The sequence below is a fragment of the Anguilla anguilla genome, chromosome 2, assembly GCF_013347855.1.
Source record: "Anguilla anguilla isolate fAngAng1 chromosome 2, fAngAng1.pri, whole genome shotgun sequence".
NCBI lineage: Eukaryota > Metazoa > Chordata > Actinopteri > Anguilliformes > Anguillidae > Anguilla > Anguilla anguilla.
In genome coordinates this window covers 51,297,697-51,320,372 of record NC_049202.1, presented here as the reverse complement: position 1 = coordinate 51,320,372, position 22,676 = coordinate 51,297,697, and the positions used below count along the sequence as shown (strand labels likewise).

The following is a 22,676-nucleotide window of genomic DNA, read 5'->3' as shown; positions in this document are numbered from 1 at the left end:
TGGTCTTAAACAAGAAAATAAACTTCAGGTAACTCTAAAGCAGCTTGTACAACAATGTTATGCTCACAGAGGTTAACGATCTGAAGAGATATATTTTATGGTATTTATTCACAATTTATAAGTATTGAAATCAGTTTTTATATCATGCCAGTCCTTCTTTCCTTCTCAGTTCTCAGGCAACACAAGTTCTTTACTCCCAAGGTCTCGTGTAGTAACACCGATGTACTGTAGGAAGCCATACCAGTTTCCTTTAGCTCAGGTTGCTTAGCCACAGAAACAATACCCACCAAAAATAAGATTAAATGTCGTTTTTGAAAACAAATTCAATAATATGAACATGACAACACATGGAACACATTTAACAAGAAGGTTTCAGTGGAACATCCAGAGGACTTTTTAATGCAGTTGTCTGCACATATGGAACCAGGAAATAATAAAATACATAATAAAAGAACTATCAGGGTCAGTTAAAAATACTGACCATGCCTTGGCGCCTTGGATATGTAGGTGCTTACCGTTCTTTCTTTGGTAGCAGCCTGGGACAAAACCTTTGGCTTGAGGGTCACAGCTTCGCAATCCACAACTTTAATTCTTCTCATGAAGGGCTCACCCCTTTATTATCAGCAAAGCCCAGATGGCAAGGAGCCAGCATTGTGGCACAACCCGATTGATTTATCTCTTTTCTGTATGGATGGGAATTACAGATGAAGACGGAAAGAGCGGGCACCAGCCTGCTGTGTGTGAGTAAAGCTCACTGCAATTAGGGACTTGTCAGTCCCAGGCATTGTTTGGCAGTGAGAGCCTGGAAAGGGCAGGGCAGCCAGAAACAAAGGCTCTGTGGATTTCAGTGTGCAGACGGGCATTGCGCCGGGGGCCAGGTAATCTCTGCCATTGTTCAGGCCCCTCTTTACATGACACTGTCCTTCAATCCATTGGATTAGAATGACTCTCAGTCACCTTCAAGATCTACCGAGTTATCACACAAAGGGCCCTGTCACCAGTTCCATGCTTACTTAACCTTGGGTGAGGATAAGCTTTTGTGAGCCAAAGAGAAGGCTTTTCACGTGTCAAAGAGCCAGATAAATTTTTCCATTAGTAATGTAAGGCATAAAATTGTATCTCCAAAGATTTTATTTTATTGTGCGTACATTTTTTTCACTGGGGGCGTGCACATGTACACACATTTGATATTCACAAATTATCTGAGCATGTGATAACCCATTAGAAGAAAATAAGGTTTTACAGATGTGTTTGCTGCTGGATAATACTAAATGGAAAAAATGTATGATTAATTAAAATAAGTAAAAATCTAAAAAAAATATTAAAATATTACATTTATTTGAGAAAACTCTCTGTGTCCTTCAAAAGACTTCAAGCTTCAATATTATCATTAATCCAAGTGATTTTATTTGAAGCAACAGTACAGGAAGACAAGGCATCAAACTAGGTATTAACAGTCCAGAGTTCTTATCCAGAGCAACTTATAATTTAAGAGAACAAGTGTGCATTCACCTGGGTTACATAAGCAACAGTGCTAGACTGGCAGTCATTATTCCCAGACCAGAGAGTATCTATGGAACATCGTCAAAGGACTAATAAAAATAAACAATGCTAACCAAGTACCAAAATATAGATGCTGAACACATACTGTAAAGATTGTATGCATAACCAGCCATATAAAACATTCAAATACCATAATCTCAATTATTCCATGAGATTCCATGGGGCTAGGGGTGACGATTGGAGGAGAGGCAAGATACCAGCTGAAGAGGTTGGTCTTCTGTATTGGAAGGTGGCCAATGAATGTGTTGTTCTGACCACTGAAGGAAGTTCCTTCTACCATAGCAAGGCATCATGATTATGAAGAGCAATCACACTGAGAGGGAGTAGTCAATTGCCCACTGTGGAACAGAGGGATCTGGCCAACATTAAAGGCTTGATGATTGACTGGAAATATGCTGGAGCTTTTCCACTAACTGCGCCTTGTAGCCTGATTCCAAGATTTTAAACTTGATGTTAGCTGTAACAGGTTGTCAGTGAAGCGAGATAAGGAGAGTTGTACCACAAACAGGCTTGGGATGAATGTAGGCAAGTTGTGTGGCTGCATTCTCTATTATCTTCAGTGGATTAGTGGTACAGGCAGGGAGACCAGTGAGAAGGGAATTGCAATAGTCCAGGATTGAGAGTATCAGGGTCTGAACTAGAAGCTGAGTAGGGCAGAAGAAAGACGTGGATTCTTCAGATGTTGTATGTAAAGAAACTGCCTGCCCTACTCACAACATGAAAGAGAAAAAGGAGTACATCATCTAGGGATACCCCTAGGCTTTTTACTGTAAAAGTCCTCTGAGTTCTCCAGTCTCAAGAATGGGGCCATAAGATACAAACCTGACCTCTGTCTGAATTCACCAAAGAGGACAACCTCTGAAGGAGTTCAAAGGGTTATCTTTATGCAAGCCTCAGAGCTATGATGTGAGGAAACTTTGAGATGATGTTGACAGCTCTTCAGTTGTTCAGTCAGGATATCACACAGTGCCTCTTCCACCAGAAGATTAAATCAATTCATTAAAGGAAGAACCTATTCTCTTGGGAGACCATCAGTAAAAAAAATGGACTAAAACAGGCCGTGGGAACATCTCTACAGTGTTCTCGAGAGAGAGAGAAGCAATTTGTGATGATGTAGACATTTCCAGCTTGACCAAATGCAAAATTAATGTTCTTCCCTCTGAAGACAATTGCTGCTACAAAACGTGAAAAGTAATTTAATGCTTAATATGCACACCGATCAGCCACAACATTAAAACCACCTACCTAATATTGTGTAGGTCCCCCTCATGCTGCCAAAACAGCTCTGACCCGTCGAGGCATGGACTCCACCTCTGAAGGTGTCCTCTGGTATATTTGGATTTCTGTATATATTTGTATCTACTGTGTATTTATATCTGATATTTTGTATCTACTGTAAATTTGTATCTGATTGTGTTACTTTGTTGTCTTTGATGCTGCAACAGTGCAAATTCCCCCCGGGGATCAATAAAGTACACTACCACTACTACTACTACTTATTACATTGTTGGTTTTTATTACACAAAAAATTTGAAATGGATTACATTATTGGGAGTTATTGCACTATTGGTAGTTCATTACATTATTAGTTGCTACAGGGCTATACAAAGCTAAGATATTGTTAGAGGGTGAATTATTTCCTCTCGATGGGTCACAGCTGTTTTGGTGGCACGAGGGGGACCTACACAATATTAGGCAGGTGGTTTTAATGTTGTGGCTGATCGGTGTATAATTTATTGATTAACTCTTTCCGTATCTGTCTTGCAGAAGGATGTGGATTATCACATTTTCCATTAGGATTGTATTTATAACATTTAGAATAGCTTTTTTACTTAAAAAATAGGACATGATAAATGATTATTTACAACCCCAAAATAGCCTTTAACAATGTAAATTAATTAACTATTAACAATATTAGAGAAAACCTTAAAGGCTACAAGAGTTGTGGCACATTATGTAATGTCATGCAAAACTGCCAGCTACAGTTCGCATTCGGATGGTCAGGATTTGATTCCAGACCATGTTGTACATGACTGCACAAATGGCTTATGCTTCAGCAAGATCAAGATCATCTTTATTTTTATAATGGATTATTCCCAATGATTTATCAAATTGCCTGTAAGTAGCAAATTTAGCAAGGCAGATTTCATTGGAGTGCAAACTATTTTTTCTTCCTTTAATTATTGTGTTGTTAACGTCCAAACTTAACAAATTTCTGCAAACTCGTGCATCATTTTCTTGTTGACTGATAAAAATGTTCAGGACTATCGAAGTGCACCGTACTTCCTCGTGGTCTTCTGAAAGTACTATCTCAATGAAAAAAATGTAAATGTAAAAATATATGTACATTGGGAGTAGCTTGTGAACTGGAAACAAGGGAAGGTTTAAAATTTTACCTTTAAACCAGTCATTGGTATTAACAAACATACCAATTACCTGAAAAATCCATTGGCAAGTAATCCCTAAGCTTTCTGTTTATTGTACCATGTAGTAACTGTCTCTTTATTCACATCAAGTGATACTGTAAATTGCAAGACAACGTTCAATCAATTAGAAAAGCTACACTTTTAATTTAACAAGGTAAAAATATATTGAGTGGTATAGACAAAGCTGACTAGCAAATAGATTTCAGAAAATTGATGTTTAATAATTTAAACAGCACAGTCCTGAATAGATCAGTTCAAATCTGTACAATGGCAGCCTTGGCTCAATATTGGAATAGAAAACAGTACCGAAAGTCTAAATATATGTCATGGAAATGGTGTGCTTTCACTAATTCAAATGGGAAATACTTTCATATAGTTTTGGGTATTAGTTATGTTCCCGCTTATTGCTTGTTTGCTTATTAATTAAGGAAAGTAAATGTAAACAGGTTGAGAGTCGTGTATCCAGCCTACCACCTGTCACCGTTCTACAAGTGCAATACATATTTTCGGACCAATAGGTAAGCCAAATGATTTGATATTTTTGTGGCAATATACATTAAACTGGGAAATAATGACACCTTTGTAATTTTACAAAATTTGCCTCAGAATTTCAACCTTTGTAAAACTGCAGTCCAAATAAGTCAATGTTTTTGTTATGGCCAGAAGGCCTGAGAAGCACTACTCAATTGTATGTATTAAAAAGGTCCAATTTATCATGCGCTTCATGGCCCTAAACCAATGAAATCCCAGTTGATTTGGTGATCAGATATTGCATTTCAAGCCTTTTTATGATTGAACACATTTTTAATTCAGGACAAGATGAAAATCCCACATTTCAAAGCCAGGGCATGAAAGACACAGGATGATGAACGGTATAATGTCAACATACAAAATACGTTTCAAATGACAGACTTATTGAAGTAGGCAGAACGTATTTTTAGCAAGAGAAGCAGTCACATAACCAAAACTGAATCCAAACTACTTCATAAATGGCAGGTTATACTAGGTAGGTTACTTTTATGTGTTTGGTGGTAGCTCCATTTATTTATCCACTCTCTGTGCCAGAATTATTTGAAAGTCATTAGGGGACATGCTAGAAATTGTAAATTGATCTTTAAATTTTTGGATATTTGTGAGCATGCTTGTGGAAGACTATTCATAAAATCTAATTATGTAAATGAATACAGCAACAAACTGTCAATTTAAACATCACTAGATGTGAACACGCATCACTATCCCCAGGCACTATAAGTTATATGAGGATGGAAGAATCGTAAGCTAAGAAAAATAATCATATAAGTATGGGGTATGTCTACAAGCTTTGAAAACATCATTAAACCAAATTGCGTGTGTTGACTGCTCAGTGGTGCTCATTGAGGTGCTCGCCGAAGGGCTTTCTCTATCCTTCTCGCCTGTCCTAATCACAGATTAAACTGTTTCTTAATGTGTATGGATCCTGGGCAACTCTTATGGAGTCGCATACAATCTTCACTTTCAAACTTTTAGCATGATTTTGGTTACAAGCCACATGTTTATTGGGGAGGGGGTGGGGGGGAAATACTTTAACAAATGAGTATAGTCATGTACCTACACTCAGCTGAGTGCCCTTCAGCACTGCAATGAAATTCACTGCTAGCTTTGGTGATTGTATCCACATTTGCTGCTCCACTGTGACGGACACCTGCTAGTGACGAAAACTGCCCCGAATGTTGTCTTAAAATACAGTATGTTTGTGTATGGTGACATCATTACCAGCCTATATGCATGCACCTTGCTTGGTGTGCATTATTAGTATATATGAATCATGCCATTTATGAATCATACGTATGGGATCTATAGCATGGTGAAACATTTTTTCAGTTTGATAAATTAGAACTTAACAATATGTAGTATAGCCATTCTAAGAGTGAACTTATAGTATGTGTAACTCCCAGCAGGTTTTATTTTATATTGCTGTGTAATTCTATTGCCACTTGCCTTGAAAGACTGCATATTAATTTAATTCCTTTTCCGGACCTTTCAAACATAGAAATTGAGGTACAAGATGTCTTTTCCGGCTGGAGCAGCTCTCAGTGTTGTCTGCGAGTTTGCATCTGTTTTTGACATGTCTTAAAGGAGATGCACAGTAGATGCTGCGAGTTTTATACACCTCATTATGTCTCATCAGGTAATGATCTGCATGAATCCACTCCCATAATTTGCACCACCTCTTTCAGAATGAATTGAATTGCATGTTCAATTCAGTTCAATTTTATTAGTGTTGCACTTTTTACAGAGACACTGTTACAAAGACCTTTAACAGGAACAGAAAAAGGAAAAATCTGGGAAGCCGAATCCTTCACTCCCAGAAATTCAGCATGTGAGGTAAAACACTGTGCAGTGGGAGGAAAAAACATGTAATGAAAAACTTTCCCAATGGAAAGAAATCTCAGGAGAAATCCAGACACAGAGGAGGAGCCCATTCTCTGCTGGCCCTAGTTAAATATGCTAAATTTGTGATAGACTGGTAATGGGGAATCTATCTGAGCAAATAGTGGTTGGGCAGAATACAGCCTGAAGTATTGAAGTTCCTGGCAAAATGGAAAGTCCAGGTAATGATATGTATATTAATATTCAAATCAGGAAGGGTGAGTCGATGCATCTATGCCTCCAGGCAATGCATCATATGCATCACGATTGCAGTGAAGTTCAAAATGATCCACACTTCTCTGATAGTAAATGCCCATGAACACCATTGGGTTTATTGAATATGCATCCTCACATGCCAGAATTTTGGCTCTAAGGACACAAAACCACCCACAGTAAATTATGTGCCACTGACCAAAGAAGACAATTTACAAATAAAATAAGGGGCTTTACACTTTTGATTCAGAAATTAAAAGGTGCATTAGGGAGCTATCTACATGTCACATGCGTAATGGCAAACAGCAGAGGAAGAGTGCCTGACTGCTGGGAGCCAAGCTGTGTCGCAGAGCACAGGATCAGAAAAGAATTAGACCTGGGACCTTCCTCTCAAAACCATACTACACTTACCACAGGAGTCTCACACAGTGGCAGCAGATAACCTCAGCACAGTACGTTTAACGTGATAGCTTTTTAATTGGGTTACGCACAGAGCCCAGGTGAAAGACATTAACGCTTTCATTCAAATCTTTTGCATTTGAACAATGGCTAGCGCATTAAATTTAACACAGGGTTAAATACAAACATTGACTTTTTTTTAGTTGTCTCCATTTTGCAGAAGTATTTTGAAAACTAAAATGAAGTATACCATTTTGCAGTATAGTTAGCATTGTAACGTTTATGTCTTTGAAAAATGATATGTAGCTTTGTACAGAAATTCATAAAGCCTGCTATCATGCACATTAAAGCTGGATGTGCTGATCCTATTAAACTTATTTTCAGTGATTTTATTGACTATCTGGTACTCCTTGATAGATAATGGGAATTAATGTAATTTGATGATGCTGTACCTTCACTACCTAATGTGAACAAAGCTGCTTGCTTAAAAAGAAACATATTGCTGTAAATTTGGATATAACATGGGTAAATAATTTATCTCTAGGATTTCAGAACATTCAGTTGCCGTCCAAAATGGAACACAATTCTATTACAGTATATGATGCTTTTTTGTTGATCCTATATGGCTTTTGAATAAAAGCTCATTTGGATTTGCTTAAAGCCTAATGATTAAGCATTTAGTCTGGGAGGGGCAAATGAAAGATTGTGGGGATTATCAGATTGAAGCAGGTGATGAAGGAAACTAAATTTAGAAAGAAACAATTTGGAAAGGTACTTCTCACGGTGTTTGGACTGCATACAGGACATGTCCAGAAAAAATTTGAAAATGAGCACACTAGCAGAGCAGACGTAAATCTACATAATCGGCTTTGAAAGAAAAGGCTTTTGGGAGATGATAAGTGGGCCTAGAGAGCGAGACTCAGAAAAGAAAGCTTTATGGTCCTCCAGGAGAAGGCAGCTGAAGACCCGAGAGCAGTATGCAGGGAAAACCAAGGATAGCAGTAAAAACAGGGGGGCTCAAAGCATTAAGTGCAAACTGCAGGAATAGAAGAATTGCTGAAGTAGTGGTCCTCAGAGTTGGTCCTGGGGACGCACTGTGTACACCGGTTTTCATTCTGACTGTTATTGCAACCTCTGAATTGTAGTAAACAGCTATTGTTCTTAATTAGGCACTTCTAATACTAGTTGGCCACATAAGTGCTATGTAATGTCAGCAATAGCTCTGCATTATGAAGAATAAATGTTCCATATTCACATCCCAGCACATTTAATCAGTCAGATCAACTGATGAATTAATTGTCTGTAATATGCTATATGTGAAACTATTAATTTGAAAAGTGGTTACATTTCTAAACGATTCAGTTATCGACCATAAGGGGCCATCAGGTCACTAAAACTAAACCATCTGTGGAAACTGAAGAATTGAAACACGGAGCAAATGAAAATAAGACAACCCTGCATTACATTACATTTAAGACAAAAATTATAGTAGAACCTAAACGCATGTTTTCAACAACATTCATTGTTGTGTTAAAGAGAAGACAGGTAGTGGAGATTCACCTGCGTGGGCTTTGAGGTGCAGATTTTGTGCTGATTGAAAAGGATGTAGCAGTTGTCAGTGATTGAGGGATGAGATAGACAGAAGGAACAGTAAGATGGTATTTGAAGGTTGTTGGGATGTTCTCTTCTTTTTGACAAGACAGTATTCAGTTCTTGCAGAGTGGAACATAGGAGCAAATCACTATTGGGAAGGGTAAGGGAAGGTGCAGCAGTACAAGCAGTAAGATGGTAAGAGTGCATCTGTTAAAGGAAAGAGTAGGAGGTAGATCTGAGCGGGCCTAAGAGGCCATGATACAAGTTGTAGCAACGGATATTGAACCTTGATCACAGAGAAGGTGGCGCAAGAAGTCATGGGGTAAGTGGAGGTGAATAATGACTGAGAAAAGGACATAAAAAGAAAGGAGAGGGTAAAAGGAACTATCTCAAAGTATGGTGTAAAACTGACTCTGTGCTCCAAGTTTAGAATGGATGATAATGATAGAAATCAAATTAAAACTGGTGCGAAAACAGAAGGTCACATGAGAGGCTAGAGGTTGTAAATGAATGTTGAAAACACCTGAAAAAGCAGCAGAAGTATAGCAGTAAAGGGTAAACAGGAACAACCTTAAAGGAAATGGAGGAAAAGTTCAGCAAGGGGTCAGTACCACAGGAAAATAGGCTCTGAGATGGACGAGAACTGTGCTCCCTGTAAGAGAACAAAAATCTGTAGAGATGTTCAAAAAATGCTCAGCTTCATTCAAAGGTGTCCAGAACTACCAAAAGCACCTACAATGCAATGCATGGCATTAATGAAGAAGATAAAGTGATGAATAGAATTTACATTAGAATAAACCCAGAACCTGTGAGCATCCGGTTAATGGTGTGCAGTTAATTGGGAAGGCAGTGTTTAACATTACATTTAAATGCAAATTAGCAATTTTTTTTATCTCTTTAAAAATGTATTGTGGTATTGCTGGATTTTTTCATCACAAACTGGCCTCATTTATTTTGGAACAAGATTCTTTGTAAGAATCATCTACTTTGACTGTTGGAAAATATTTTTTATATATATTTGCCCTGGTGAAAGAGGTAGCTTGTGCCCCTGTGTGCTCTATGTTTGTGAACCGACTATGGTTAACGAGCCACTTCCAGCCATAGGAAAAGCTTCAGATGGTTCAATAGTCCATTCTGGTATAAAATTATATTATTCTACCAAACAATTACCTTACATTTATGCATGAACGTTTCATTATGACCAAAAAGGCCAACAAAATATTGTGTGAATATCCTTTGAAGACAAATGAATTTTCTATGCCATTCATTGCAGCAACTCACAGGAATTTCAGTATAATATAATTTCATATATAAATTCTCCCCCTGGATAAACTATTAATGGTTCTTTTTACCGCGCTTTAAGGCAAAAAATTTTAAGACTACAGAATTCTTGCACAATTGTAGAAAGGGAATTTATGATCCAGGACATGTATAGTTTTACCTGTTTTACATATGTGATCTCTCAGTATTTCATCGAAAACTAAAGGAGAACGACTTCATTTTTTGCATTTTCGAATATAAAATAAATAAATATATAAATGATGTATACTGACGACTCTAAGTATTGTAAATGGTACAAATGTCCTGCTTCATTTACGCCATTTTCCGATTCTCTGCAATGCTCACACCTACAGTTATAATGCCCTTAAATAGAATACCCCCTAAATGGGCTAGGATTGGCTAAATTTGGCATCTGCATGAAGGGGGTGATAATAATAATAATTTATTGTGTTCATATTGCACGGCCAGTGACTCTGAGCACTTTACAGTGATGAGGGGGGAAACTTGCCTCAACCAGCACCAATGTGAACGCTGTAATCCTGGATTAGCTGACTTTACTAGAAAATTATGTGGAAACCGGTTGCCGAAAACGATGCAGTTTTTACATATGGTAAAACATAACTGGAGTTTAAAAGAGTTTTTTTTTTTTTTAACAATTCTGATCCAGGTCATGGCAGCAATGTAACGAGTTAGAAGCACTTGCCTGAGGTGATATTTGAACCCATGCCTCTCACTCGCCCAAAAGACTCCAAAGACAAAAGTGTTACCAGTAGGCTGAAGGTAAAATTGCCCCTAGCTAAAGGCAACATCAATGTTTTGACCCTGCGGGTTGTGTCGCCAGAAAGTGTTGTCATGATAACAAAGCCTTAGCTTGACTGCACCTCATGGGGCGTACTAGCTAACTAGCGAAGCTAAAGCTGCTACACCTCATTTACAGTGGTAAAAAACGTATGGTATTTTCCCTTTACAGGTGCCAGTGTGAAAAGGAATGGAAATGAGCATCTGTCATGCTGTTGTAATTCTTCCTGCTTCGTTGTTATCAAAAAGTTTCTCAGTGCTGTTGAAAGATGTTCATGAAGAATCAAGGATTTATGTTGTTAATACCTTAATAGACCATTGTCCACTTAACACAGGAGCTAGTAGAAATTGATGTTTACAAGTAATATGCACAAACCATATCTGCAAAGTTCTAGGGAAGAACCATATGTTATTTAGGTCAAATCTGATGTCATCTCATTTTCGATTTTTTCTCTTTTAAAAGTTTCCCCCCATCTTTGCCTCTCAAAATCCAGTAATGATAGGGAGCCAGACTTATTTCCTGAAGCTGGTTCAAAGTGCAGTGTATTTAATTCCCTATTCTCTGTGTATATCAATAAAGACACAGCTGCAAACACTGATGTTTCCTCCAAGTATGAAGTGACGGCCACTATATATTCATAGGAACTGATGATACATTATCTGTATTGCTTGTACTCTGTTCATTTGTTCAGCCAGTATGTTTTAGAAACATTTCTGGCACGTCTGTCATACCTTTGACGCTGTCATTAATTCAGGGTCAAAAGGCACTGATGTCAGGGTTCAATAATGTGTGACACGACACTTGTAGTGATATGCCTTGGGGAGAAGAAATACATGCAATATAAATATTTGTATGCAAATATCATTCTCCAACACTGACATGAGAAGTGGTTGACTCACTTTATGAGGGCTGGTTGTCATCATTTATTTCTCTGTTTTCCTTCCCCTCACTCATATTTTGAGGAAATGAGAGGATAGGAGTTCAAGTGTGGTGATCTTTAATGCCTCTTTCCTAAGATGACTAATGCATTCATTAGTTGGCTCAGCAGAGCAGCCATCACCAGTGATAGCTAAATAAATAAATAAAAATAAATTTAAAAAATAAATAAGTAAGTAAGTCAGTGAATAAAAGTAATGATGAGTCCCAGGAGGAATGAATACCACTTGAACTCCCAAGATCTCCTTGAAGATAAGGACTACCGGATCCCAGGGGCAGGTAATGTTATTTAAAGCACATTTCAGAAGATATGAATATCACAGCCTGCACTGTCTACTTGGATGGATTCAACCTGTGAAATTAATGATGACAGATAGTGCTTATGTTACAGAATATGTAGAGCTTGACCGATATATGTCAGGCGATGAAGTGGTTGTGTACTGGGAATGCAGCAAACCACATAGCAGGAGAGCCAGTATATACAGTAGTAGTAAAGACTATTAAGTTATTCTGAATAAATGTAGACTGGCAGAATATCTATCTGTATGATTTGATGGCTGAAAAATAAAATTACATGATGCAGGTAGCATAATAAAACAGTGAAGATATGGGCTATCACTTTGTTTCATTGGAGGGAAATGCCCAAGTGTCAAACACATGGGAAATCGGTCACTGAGATGATTTTGTGTCGACACAGTGTCATTTCCCATTCGAGATGCTTCAATCTCCATGCACTGACACTTTGCTTTAGCAGCTCATCACACTGCCTCAGCTGAGTCTAATTACCTTAATGTGGTTTCCCACAGAAAGGCCTAGAAATCCATTATCTCTTGTTTATTAGGCCCTAGCGCCGCAGCAGATGTCTGAAATCGACCTGCCTTCGAAATCATCTCAGGTACAGGGCAGCTCATGTGAACTGAGGGACTGCCGTATGCTGACGACCATGTGGCGGATGAGGTGCGAGCAGAAAATTTGCCTTACATTGGGCGAGAAGGTGAAAATGATGCAGCAGTGAATAACTTGTGCATAGAGAGAAATGTGTTACCACCAATGCACTCTTCTGGAAAGGTGTATGTAAACTTCAGTATGGGCACAGAGGATTTAATCAGGAATAATATTTATATTACACCTCTGGTGATCATGTGTAGAACGTAAACATAAGGTCGTAAAGAATTTATACCCTTGGCCATCCATTTTCACTGTGTGATGAAAATACGCAAGGAAGGAAATGAAAATGCTGAAATCTGTTTCCTTCTGAATCTTGACTTAGTGAAAATCCAACAAGATCACAGTGTGTGTTCTATAAACAAATCTCGAGGAGAATGCTTTATTGCAGAATCTGTAGGTGTTGTTAGTTAATTACTCCAGCTTTTTCAGCTGGAATGTCAGGGATCATTATTTAGAAAATTTAAAAGAACAGTTTAAATCATCCAATAGTTTGACTGTGTATGTATAGGTGTCTAGCGTGAGCTACCTTATCTATTATACTTCTAAGACGGTGTAGAAGTCAAATGGCAGATACACAGTTATAAGTACCACACATTGTGTCAATGAAGAGGCAAGGGATTTATTTGGCATTTGGACCTACTGCAGGTATTATTATGTAGATCAAATTGAAAGCTTTATGGGGTAATAAACAAGCTGAATTTCCCTGGTTAGTCTCCCTTCCTGACAGCACCCAGGTCTGGCTCAGTAAGTAAGCTCTGTAATGTCTTTTGCTTGCATACCAATGCATCATCACTGAAACACTGATAGATAAGTCCTGAGGTCACTCTTAACCAAGTAGTAAGAAGGCCACACAAGAGGATAGTCGAGAGGTCATCAAAGGCAGATAACAGCCCAATCAAATATTTCACTGAAATAATGGGTCATTCTATAGCAAGTTCCTTACTGAAATATAATAATAATAATAATAATAATAATAATAATTATTATTATTATTATTATTATCATCCATCCATCTGTTGTCTATACCCGCTTATTCCTGGTCAGGGTTGCAGGGGGTGCTGGATCCTATCCCAGCGTGCTTTGGACAAGAGGCTAGAATAAACCCTGGACAGTTCACCAGTCCATTGCAGTACTGTTATTATTATTATTATTATTATTATTATTATTATTATTGTCGTTATTAGGGGCCAAGCACCGAAGGTGCAGGGCACCTATTGTAATCGTTAGTATTATTATTATTATTATTATTATTTCTGCAATGCGAGTCTATGGCAGCCCATAGAACCCATTGGTGGATTTTTGTGAAATTTGGCACATTGATAAAGGACAGTCCAATCTATCCAGGCCTCGAATTTGGGGTCAATCCAGCCAACTCTGTAGCGCCACCAACAGGCCAAACTTCAAGGTACATTATTGCTTATAACTTTTGAACCGTTTGTCCTAAGGTTGTGCGGATTATTTCTCCTGAATCCTTGGGTCATGCCGATTACAATGCACCCATTTCCGTTAAAACGCGTCATAATAGATTTCCCGCCATTTTGAATAATTTAAAAAACCTACTTTTGCAAACTAGTCCTAGGGCGTTGATCCCATCACCACCAAATTTGGCACGTATGGTCTACAGATGGTGCTGACCAAAAGCTACTCACACAATTTTGATAAAGCAATTGATTTGGCCACAATGAGCCAATGAATATTGAGGAGGGCGTGGCTTGTAACATGAAGGTCTGTAAATTCTGAACGGTTCTTCCGAACACCATGAAACTTGGTAGGCATATCAGTTGACATATGTGGAGGCTGCACCTACATTTTCGGCCCGATTAAACCAAGTGGTGGCGCTAGAGAGCTCATTTTCTGTTTAGGCATAACCGCTAGGCCGATGTTTTCGAAACTCGGCAAACATATATAGGGGCACTCTATGTGGACAGGGAGGACATATGATGCCGATTGGCCAAGAGGTGGCGCTGTCATGAGCACAAAGGTGTTTTACATCATTTTGAACAGGCATATCTCCGTCCTCATTTGAGCTACAGTCATGAAATTTTGCACATATGTGCAACTCGTCAAGGGTAACAAGTTTCCAATTAGGACCCATAAGTCCCGCCCATTAGATCTTCTGCAAATTAGACATTTTGTGTCCTAGAGCTGTGATCTTCCACAAATTAAACTTTTTTGACAAATGCTTCAATTGCTTTCTGCCATGGAAGTCTACGGCGGCCCGTATAACCGACTGGTCTGTTTTTACAAAACTTTGCAGAATGGTTGTGCCGTTCTCCCTGCGATGGACTGGTGTCGTCTTCAGGGGATCCTCCGGTTGCTTGTCGGCCAGGCGCCCCATTCGTGCTTGGCCCCGCCATTGCTGCTCGCAGCTATATTTGTTTTTGTTATCGTCATCATCATCATTGTCATCATCATCATCTCCATTATCTCTTGTCTAAATCCACCTGGTACCCCAGTCTGTACTAGTTCAAGCTTTTTTATTCAGTATTTTTCAACTGACATACAAAATTGTTGATCGTGTAGTCCCATGATATACCTATGATTTTCATATTCAGAATATTTTCCCCCATGGCTCAGGTCATTCCATGATTCCCAGAATGTAATACTTAAAAGTAACTTAAATGTTACTAGTATCTCAACAAATGTACCAAGCAACATGTGCCAAAATCATGTACTGAAAGCATACTGAAATGGTTTATTGGAATGGCTTTTTATTCTTAAGAAACCATTTGTGATTCTCAAAAATGATAAAAAAGACAGATGAAATGCTTTGAATTGTAGTTTCTCTTACTGTTCTCCATTTGAGATTCTAGAGTATATTGCACTGCAGCATATTTAGTTGCACTGTTTTTAGCAATAGTATGAGTTATATCTGAATGCAGTTTGAATGTTTTTGTGTATCCATCTTTATCTGAAATTAAAAATGTATTCAGTCGTGTAATCAAGGCAAGTCAAGGCAAAACAGGTCTCTCTAAATGCTGGCCCTTCTTCCTGCCTGCATTGTTCTTGCTATAAAACATGTACAGTGCAGAACCTTGGGGATTAATTACAAGTTGTCATGCAGTCCATACATGTTCCCCTAACTCAGATTTCTCCCTTTGTGCACTGAGAAGAAAGCCAGACTTAATGGGCAAATAACTAATCTTCTAGGCAGAGATCCACCTCTTTACTTCACCGCCCCCCTGGAATAATTATCAGTTCATTACCAGCCACTAGTCAAATCTCTATGACAGGTGTAAATGGGGACGGGGTGGCAGGGTTAAGGTGCGCGTGGCATGTCAACAGGTGTGGGGGTTCGTTTTCCATGTAAATCAGCAGCACTCCAGCAGGTGCTGTTAAGAGGCCCTCTGCTGATCCCCCAGTGGTTTGACGTGTTCCAGTGAGTCAATCTACATACATCTGATATGCCATACAATACTTATTTGATGTGTAGTGAGGGGGGGAGTGCAGTGTCCCTCACGTAGTTAAATAGCAGAAATTGTATTGCTTTGTAATTAAATGCTGGGAAGAGCCTGATTATAATTACTGGAGTGGCATACTCTAGAACTTGAGTAAATTTGAGAATAATTAATATGTGTCTGACAAGACAACTTTAATGATCTATTTGTAAAATGTAATGACAGTTGACATGAATGGTTTAAAACATTCAAAGCAGTGCTGAATTACACACAAATTGTTATTCCATTGCCACACTGCCTTTTAAACCACATTATGACAACATCAAGCTAGAGAGGTGAGTTCTGGATATCCTGCATGTATTCAATGCAAGAGTTATGGTGACTGAAAAATGTCAAGGCTGTTCATGGTAATTATTTAATGTTTAGAAAATGCTAAAATGTGCAACATAAAGCTCTCTCAACTGGCAACAGATATGTTGCCAGTTGAGAGAGTTACATTGACACATTAAATTGACACATTCTGTCCTTTTAAAAAAATGTTGGCTGTGTCCTCAAGAGATTTTGTTATGGTTTTTTAGCAATATTTGTTGTGGTTGTAAAAGAGGACTTATATCCTCTGACCTACCATCCTGCCATATTTTGCACTAGTGCACTTCCCACATTCTTTTCCTTTCAACTAACCTCTACAGAATCAGAAATCAACCATGACTAGCATCTGGAAATCATCAGTAAAAGTTTGTCAAGGTATACACAGCTAAATCGTTCAAGTTGTTGAAAATGGCCATCACATGCAGGTGACCACTGTGCAAAAGGTGACTGCTGCTGTACTGATGTATGATTGACACCCATTTGTTTGTTGGGTGTCAGTGTAACTGACTTGGGGGCAGGCATTGTGCCAGTTTCTCTTTCTGTTCAGTTTGGTGTAATGTGAGAGAGGAAGAGATCCTTTTGGGGGCTATTGGCTTTGGGAAAGCCCTCACAGAAACACAAATACCCTCTTAGGACCCACAGTCCCCTAATATGAGCCTGTGCCATGATTCAGGCAATGTTTTCAGTAGCCACAACCATGACTGCTGTGTCCATGTCGCATAGACTCAATGTGCCAGCACACCTGTGGCAGCCAGGCCTACAGTCTCTAAGGGCACTGCTCTGGAGAGGCCTGGCTTTGAATTCAGTGCCAACATCGACAGACTGGCAGCCCATGTCCTGGAGCAATGTTCCAGTCCAGGGAGGGGATGGGTGGCCATCCAAAGTGCGTCAGAGTGTGGGAACCAGGACAGATATGCCACTGTTCATTTGAATTGCAGCTTTTGCCTTTTTTCTGAAAATGCTTGTTAAACATTGCAAGTATTTTGATACTCTGTGATTCAGGCCTTTTTCATTTTTGTAATACATTTGTGGCCTTGGAAGTCTCACCTTATTATAGATTTGCAAGAGTGGTTCTTTAATGGCCTATTTTATGTTTTAAATTGCATTTTAATACTTTAATGGACTGTCTATTGTCTTTTGTGTTGTTATTCTGTCAAATACTGTATATACTTATAGTAGAAACCCCACGATTACAAGTAAACAAAGGAAAAAACTTCCATGATTGCCATGTTTGGGACAAAGATATATTTTTCTTGATTTGGCTCTGCACTCCACAATTTTAGATTGGTTATCAAACAATTCACATGTTGTTAAATTGCAGATCCTTAGCTTTTATTAGGGTATTTTTATATATTTTTCTTTCACCATGTAGTGATTACAGCCATTTTTTATCCGTACTGTAGTGGAAATTACCTTAATTTCCCCCGGTCGGTGAGAAGAGTCCCAACAGACTCACACACAATATTCAGTTCAGATACCTTTATTCGGCCGAATAGGAGAATCCACACAGCGCCATAACACATCTGTATGAAAGCTCTCAGAACAGGTAAAAAGTCATTCATTTTATACAGAAAAAGTAGGTGAAAGGCAGGTTCTGGAATTTTCCCAAAACCTGTCTGTCTCAAACTGCATGTAATGCAGTTTTGCAGCTTGTCTCTGATTGGTTAAAAACATTGGGTTTCTGAGAAACTTACTTGTTTAGACGTTCTGACTACTTCAAGGCTATCATGTCACAGTGACTAGAAACAATGGAGAAATACAGAGACAGTTTTCCGGGGAAAATAGGAACATGCGCAGGAGGGGCTATGCACTCCCAGTAATTCTCAGTTAGACAGAAAAGCAATTTTAAATGATTTCTTAAGGTTATATAAAAGTGAGAAAATATATGTAAACAGTAATTTCTCATTTTTCCCTTACAGTATCGTTGCCCCCCCATCTCAAGGCACCATAACATTTGGGACAAATAGCTTCACATGTGGTTCTGATTAGTCAGGTATGCTCAAATTACATCCTGAGTACAAGTATACGAGAGCTTTTCAGTATCTAGCCTTAATTTTGGGCTTTTGATTGCCTTTGGAGTCTTATTGGCATTTATCAATATGAGAACCAGACAGCCACCACTCAAAAGTAGCAGGCACTGAAGATTCATTCTGTACAGGCCTGACAGAGTGTCATCAGAGAAGATACTCAGCACCTGGTGATGTCTGTGGGTCACAGACTTCAAGCATTGCATGCAAAGGATATACGATGAAGTACTAAACATGACTACTACATTTACGTAACATTAAGTTGTCCCAAACATTGCAGTGTCCTGAAATGGGGGGCTGTTTATAAAATGAGCTGTAATTTCTACATTGTGAAGCCGAAGTGTATAAAAATACCCTTAAATAAAAGCTGTGAACATGCTCTTTATCCACATACTAATTGTTTGATTTCAAATTTTTAAATCCTGCACAGAGCTAAATCAAGTTAAAAAATGTCTTTGTTCCAAACATTATGGAGCTCACTATTTCACGAGCTAAAAAGAACAATGTATGTTGCAATAAGTGGTTAAACAAGCACATTTGATCAAATGTCCGACAAGAATATGGAAATTCTTGTTGTCTTTTGCATTCTTGATTCAAATATTGATACACCATTCAAAATTATTTTTCCTATCGTACTGGCCTAGATGTTTAAAATCTAATGTTTTCTCTCCAGTTTGCTTCAAGCATCTATAAGGATGTAGGTTTTGTTAGAATTAACAATCGCTGAAAAACTGTGAATTTTAACCAAAATATTATTGTGTGCTAATGAACTACAATACAGTGGCACAATATAATTTGTAGTTGAATTGGAAGGTGTCCAAGCAGTCAGAGGACAAAAGAGAAGGAGAAAGACTGTACTCTTAGCAGTATAACCAATTAAAACCTGGAAACATCTGTTTTAGAGATGAAAATACTCAGGCATGTTGACAGTACCCTTTAACTAATATTTTACTGGTTCCTGCTATGTTATAGAGACAATACAGTCTAATTGGAAATTAAACATTTAAACCATTCCAGGAGGGAGATTTGTATGCAACTAATTGTAAGAACAAAACTTGACCAGTATGCTTTAATAGGACCACTTTGAAGCAGTTATACAGAACCACTGGCAGAGACCGTCAAAATATGTTAAAGTGGATTTTGGCTAGAGAATTTATACAAACCATCAGAATAGAAACTTCTTGTGTTACTCCATCTTCCATTCCACCTATTGAATTTTATTCCTTTTGAGAACAGCCAAGAATGTCCTTCAAATGCAATGTCTGGAGACAAGAAAATAATCTGATTATTTGAGGGAAAATAAAGGAGCACTTTTTCAAGGTAACCGTATTTGAGGACTTGATTTTAGAGGCAGTCCAACTGACCCTGTATTTTTAAAAAGCATATTGGATTCTGCTGAACTTAACTCCAGGGACAAACCATTATGTGTTTAAGTGAAAACCTCGTTTGTGAAACCCACCTTTTTGTCCTTTGTAGGAATGGTGACCTTGATGATGCCACCTTGGTACAAGTCACTCCAGTTTGACTGTGATAAAAGCCTGAAAAAAATAAAATATAAATCCTATGCAAATGCAAGGTTGTTGTCATATCACATTTTACATGGGCTTTCCAGAGTTATGCAGGCACATAGTAATTTTTGTGATAACACTGAGCGGTTCTCCTTAACAGTAATAAATATATGAGTCATTATTCAAGCTAACATGGTGGTGGGAATCTGGCAGGTAATTTTTCAATTGCATGGCGTCTCGTGTAATGCTGAGAACTAATACCATGTTCCTTTGCTGAGCTATAATTCCCCATCCTGCCCTCCAAAGGCACCATGAGCGATGGCTATAAGTGACAGCATCAAATCTATACTTCAGAAAACTGAACCTGCATAAATTTAATGCCACTGACATTAAATTTAACTGCATGCATTTGCATGAAAAATGATTTCTGCATGGTATGAAAATGCACTATTTTCCCTAGTTTACATTCTACAAGGTTCATGGAATAACTAATTAACAAAGAGAATGATTGCCTTGCCTGTCTCATATTTTCAAATAAATCTAAACTTGTATGTTTACAGATACAGGTCAAGGTTTCCATCACCGATTTATCTTTACCAGAAGGCAACTCTATATCATTTGTGTTTCTGGACCAGAAAGTACCATGGTGAATTTATGCAGCAATTGATATGGAATAATTTGTAAATGCATCCTTGACACATTTGTCCTTGATACTCACTTGGAGTATCTGAAGATAAGAAAGCTGAAACCAACTTCATTGGAACAGCAATATTTGCTACTTCCTTAAAGAGACAGTTCACTTTCTAGAGTGTTTCAATTGACTCAAGCTGTGTTTTTGCGTGATGAAGCATATTTTAAATATTTAACGATGTTTCTGATGACCTACTGGCTTTACAGTGTTGGATATCAGGACATTTGGGGGTTCATGGTCTAAAGCAAGAAAATATACATCAAGTAACTACAAAGTAGGTTGTATCTGTGTTTTGCCCAATTATTATTTTGATTAAAAGTGACATTTAATCTTAATCACTTTAATCTTCGGGTGAAACTATTTCCCATGGCTATGTAACCTGCACAAGGTTAGCCAAGCTTCCTGTATCAAAATTACTACACAGGCCCCTGGGAGGGAAGAGCTTGTACTTATTTCCGTAGGAAAGAACTACCGCCAGGATGTATGAACTGAATTTTATGGTTATTGTGATCTGTATAGCCTCAGTATAGTCTCTGTGTGTTATTACTCATTTATTTACCATGTATTCATTTTTATTATGTGGCCATGAGATAGAGAGTGTTAGTTTATTTTATTTAAAGAGAATGATTTTTGTTTCTTCCGTGATGTATAACTTGCTGAAAAGAACATTGTATATGTTCTGCCATGTATTCCTGCCATTTGGTCAATTTCTTTTGTCCTTTCAGTTCTTGGCTGTCCTTTTTTTCATGAATATATACTTATGCGTGATGTATGTCTTAAACAAAATCACTAGGATTTTGCTCTGACCTGAGGGATCCAGCAATTTATTGCCATCAACCTTCCATACTTTTCACTGTTGCACCTCAACCGTATCACATCCTGTTGCTACCACATTGAGTTTCACACATTACAGGTAGGCAGGCTCATGTAAAATGTTATATCACATCAGTAGTACATTGACAATGACAATGAAATAATTTAATTTAGCAATATGCATTCCATTGTTTGTGAGGGTGAAATACACAATCACTTTTATACCAAACAAACAGGTTACACTGCCAAACAGATGACAATGTTATTGTTAGATGTAAAGGCACTCAATTCAGACAGATATGGCCTGGCATAATAATGGGACACATTTCAAATAAGTTAAATTCTTATATGCCTTACCTTTTTGTGGTGATCAGCACCAATACAGATGACTACATCAGTGCAGCAACTGGCAAAACTACTTGTATTGAAGTTAATTTCTTTTAATTCCTGCAACATATCCCTGAAACCAATTTGGTGGGGATTTGATGGTCCAGTCACTTTGATGATAGCTGGGAAGTTGCCCGTTTACACGGACAAACACTATTATCGTCTCTCTGTGTTGATCCAGCCAAGTTCAACTGAAACCCTATTAAACCCACTTATTCAATTATGTGACCCAAAAGGCACCTTTTGTCAGTTACTGAGGTATTGCATTTTCATTGCATTTGAATAAAAATGGACTAAAAACGCTGTATATATTAAGTTGTTTTTAAGGAATTAATCCATTTGAACACAAACACATACAAGAGCTATGGATCTTTACCAGCAGCTCCAGAAGTTGTCAAAAACATGCATAGATATTTACAACATGGCACATATCCAAAATGCTTCATAATGCTTTAGTGCATGGGTGGCCAAGCTTATCTGAAAAGGGCAGGTGTAGTTGCGAGTTTTTGTTTTAGCCCAGGACTACGACACTTGATTCAACTAATTAATTAATCATGGTCTTCAATCAAGACCTTGATAAGTAGATTAATTAATCTTATGCCTGGTGCACACTACAGGACTTTTCAAAATCTAACCAATATCGAAAACCTGGGAAACCCCAAATGCAGACCTGGGAACCTTCCACGATCCAAGGTGTTTTAAAAGCAAAACAAACATGTAGGCAGACAGTCAGACACAACTTGTCATGCTTGTTGTGCATGCATTAAATAAGCATTCACACTGTTACTATAATTCTTCTAGCTTGTCGTCTACTTCTGCTGTCCACCTGGGTCAGGAGTCAGTAAAAGTCTTCTTTTTATTTGCTGCCATGTTTCTGTTGTTCTGTCGGTAAAAATGCTGAGTGGCTAGTGACTGT

At 38.2% G+C, this 22,676-nt stretch overlaps 1 protein-coding gene and 1 long non-coding RNA gene across 2 annotated transcripts in view; one reads left to right on the top strand and one right to left on the bottom strand.

Moving 5' to 3' along the window:
- The window catches only part of shisa9a (shisa family member 9a), a 65,882-nt gene that overhangs the window by 14,499 nt on the left and 28,707 nt on the right, over positions 1–22,676 (top strand). The window lies entirely within an intron of this gene.
- LOC118221186 overlaps positions 19,300–22,676 on the bottom strand; it is a 95,700-nt gene continuing 92,323 nt past the window's right edge. The window contains exons 5-6 of the long non-coding RNA XR_004764068.1: positions 19,821–19,899; positions 19,300–19,623 (exon numbers count right to left, since the gene is read on the bottom strand). This is a non-coding gene — a long non-coding RNA (uncharacterized LOC118221186). The remainder of the gene's footprint in view (positions 19,624–19,820; positions 19,900–22,676) is intronic.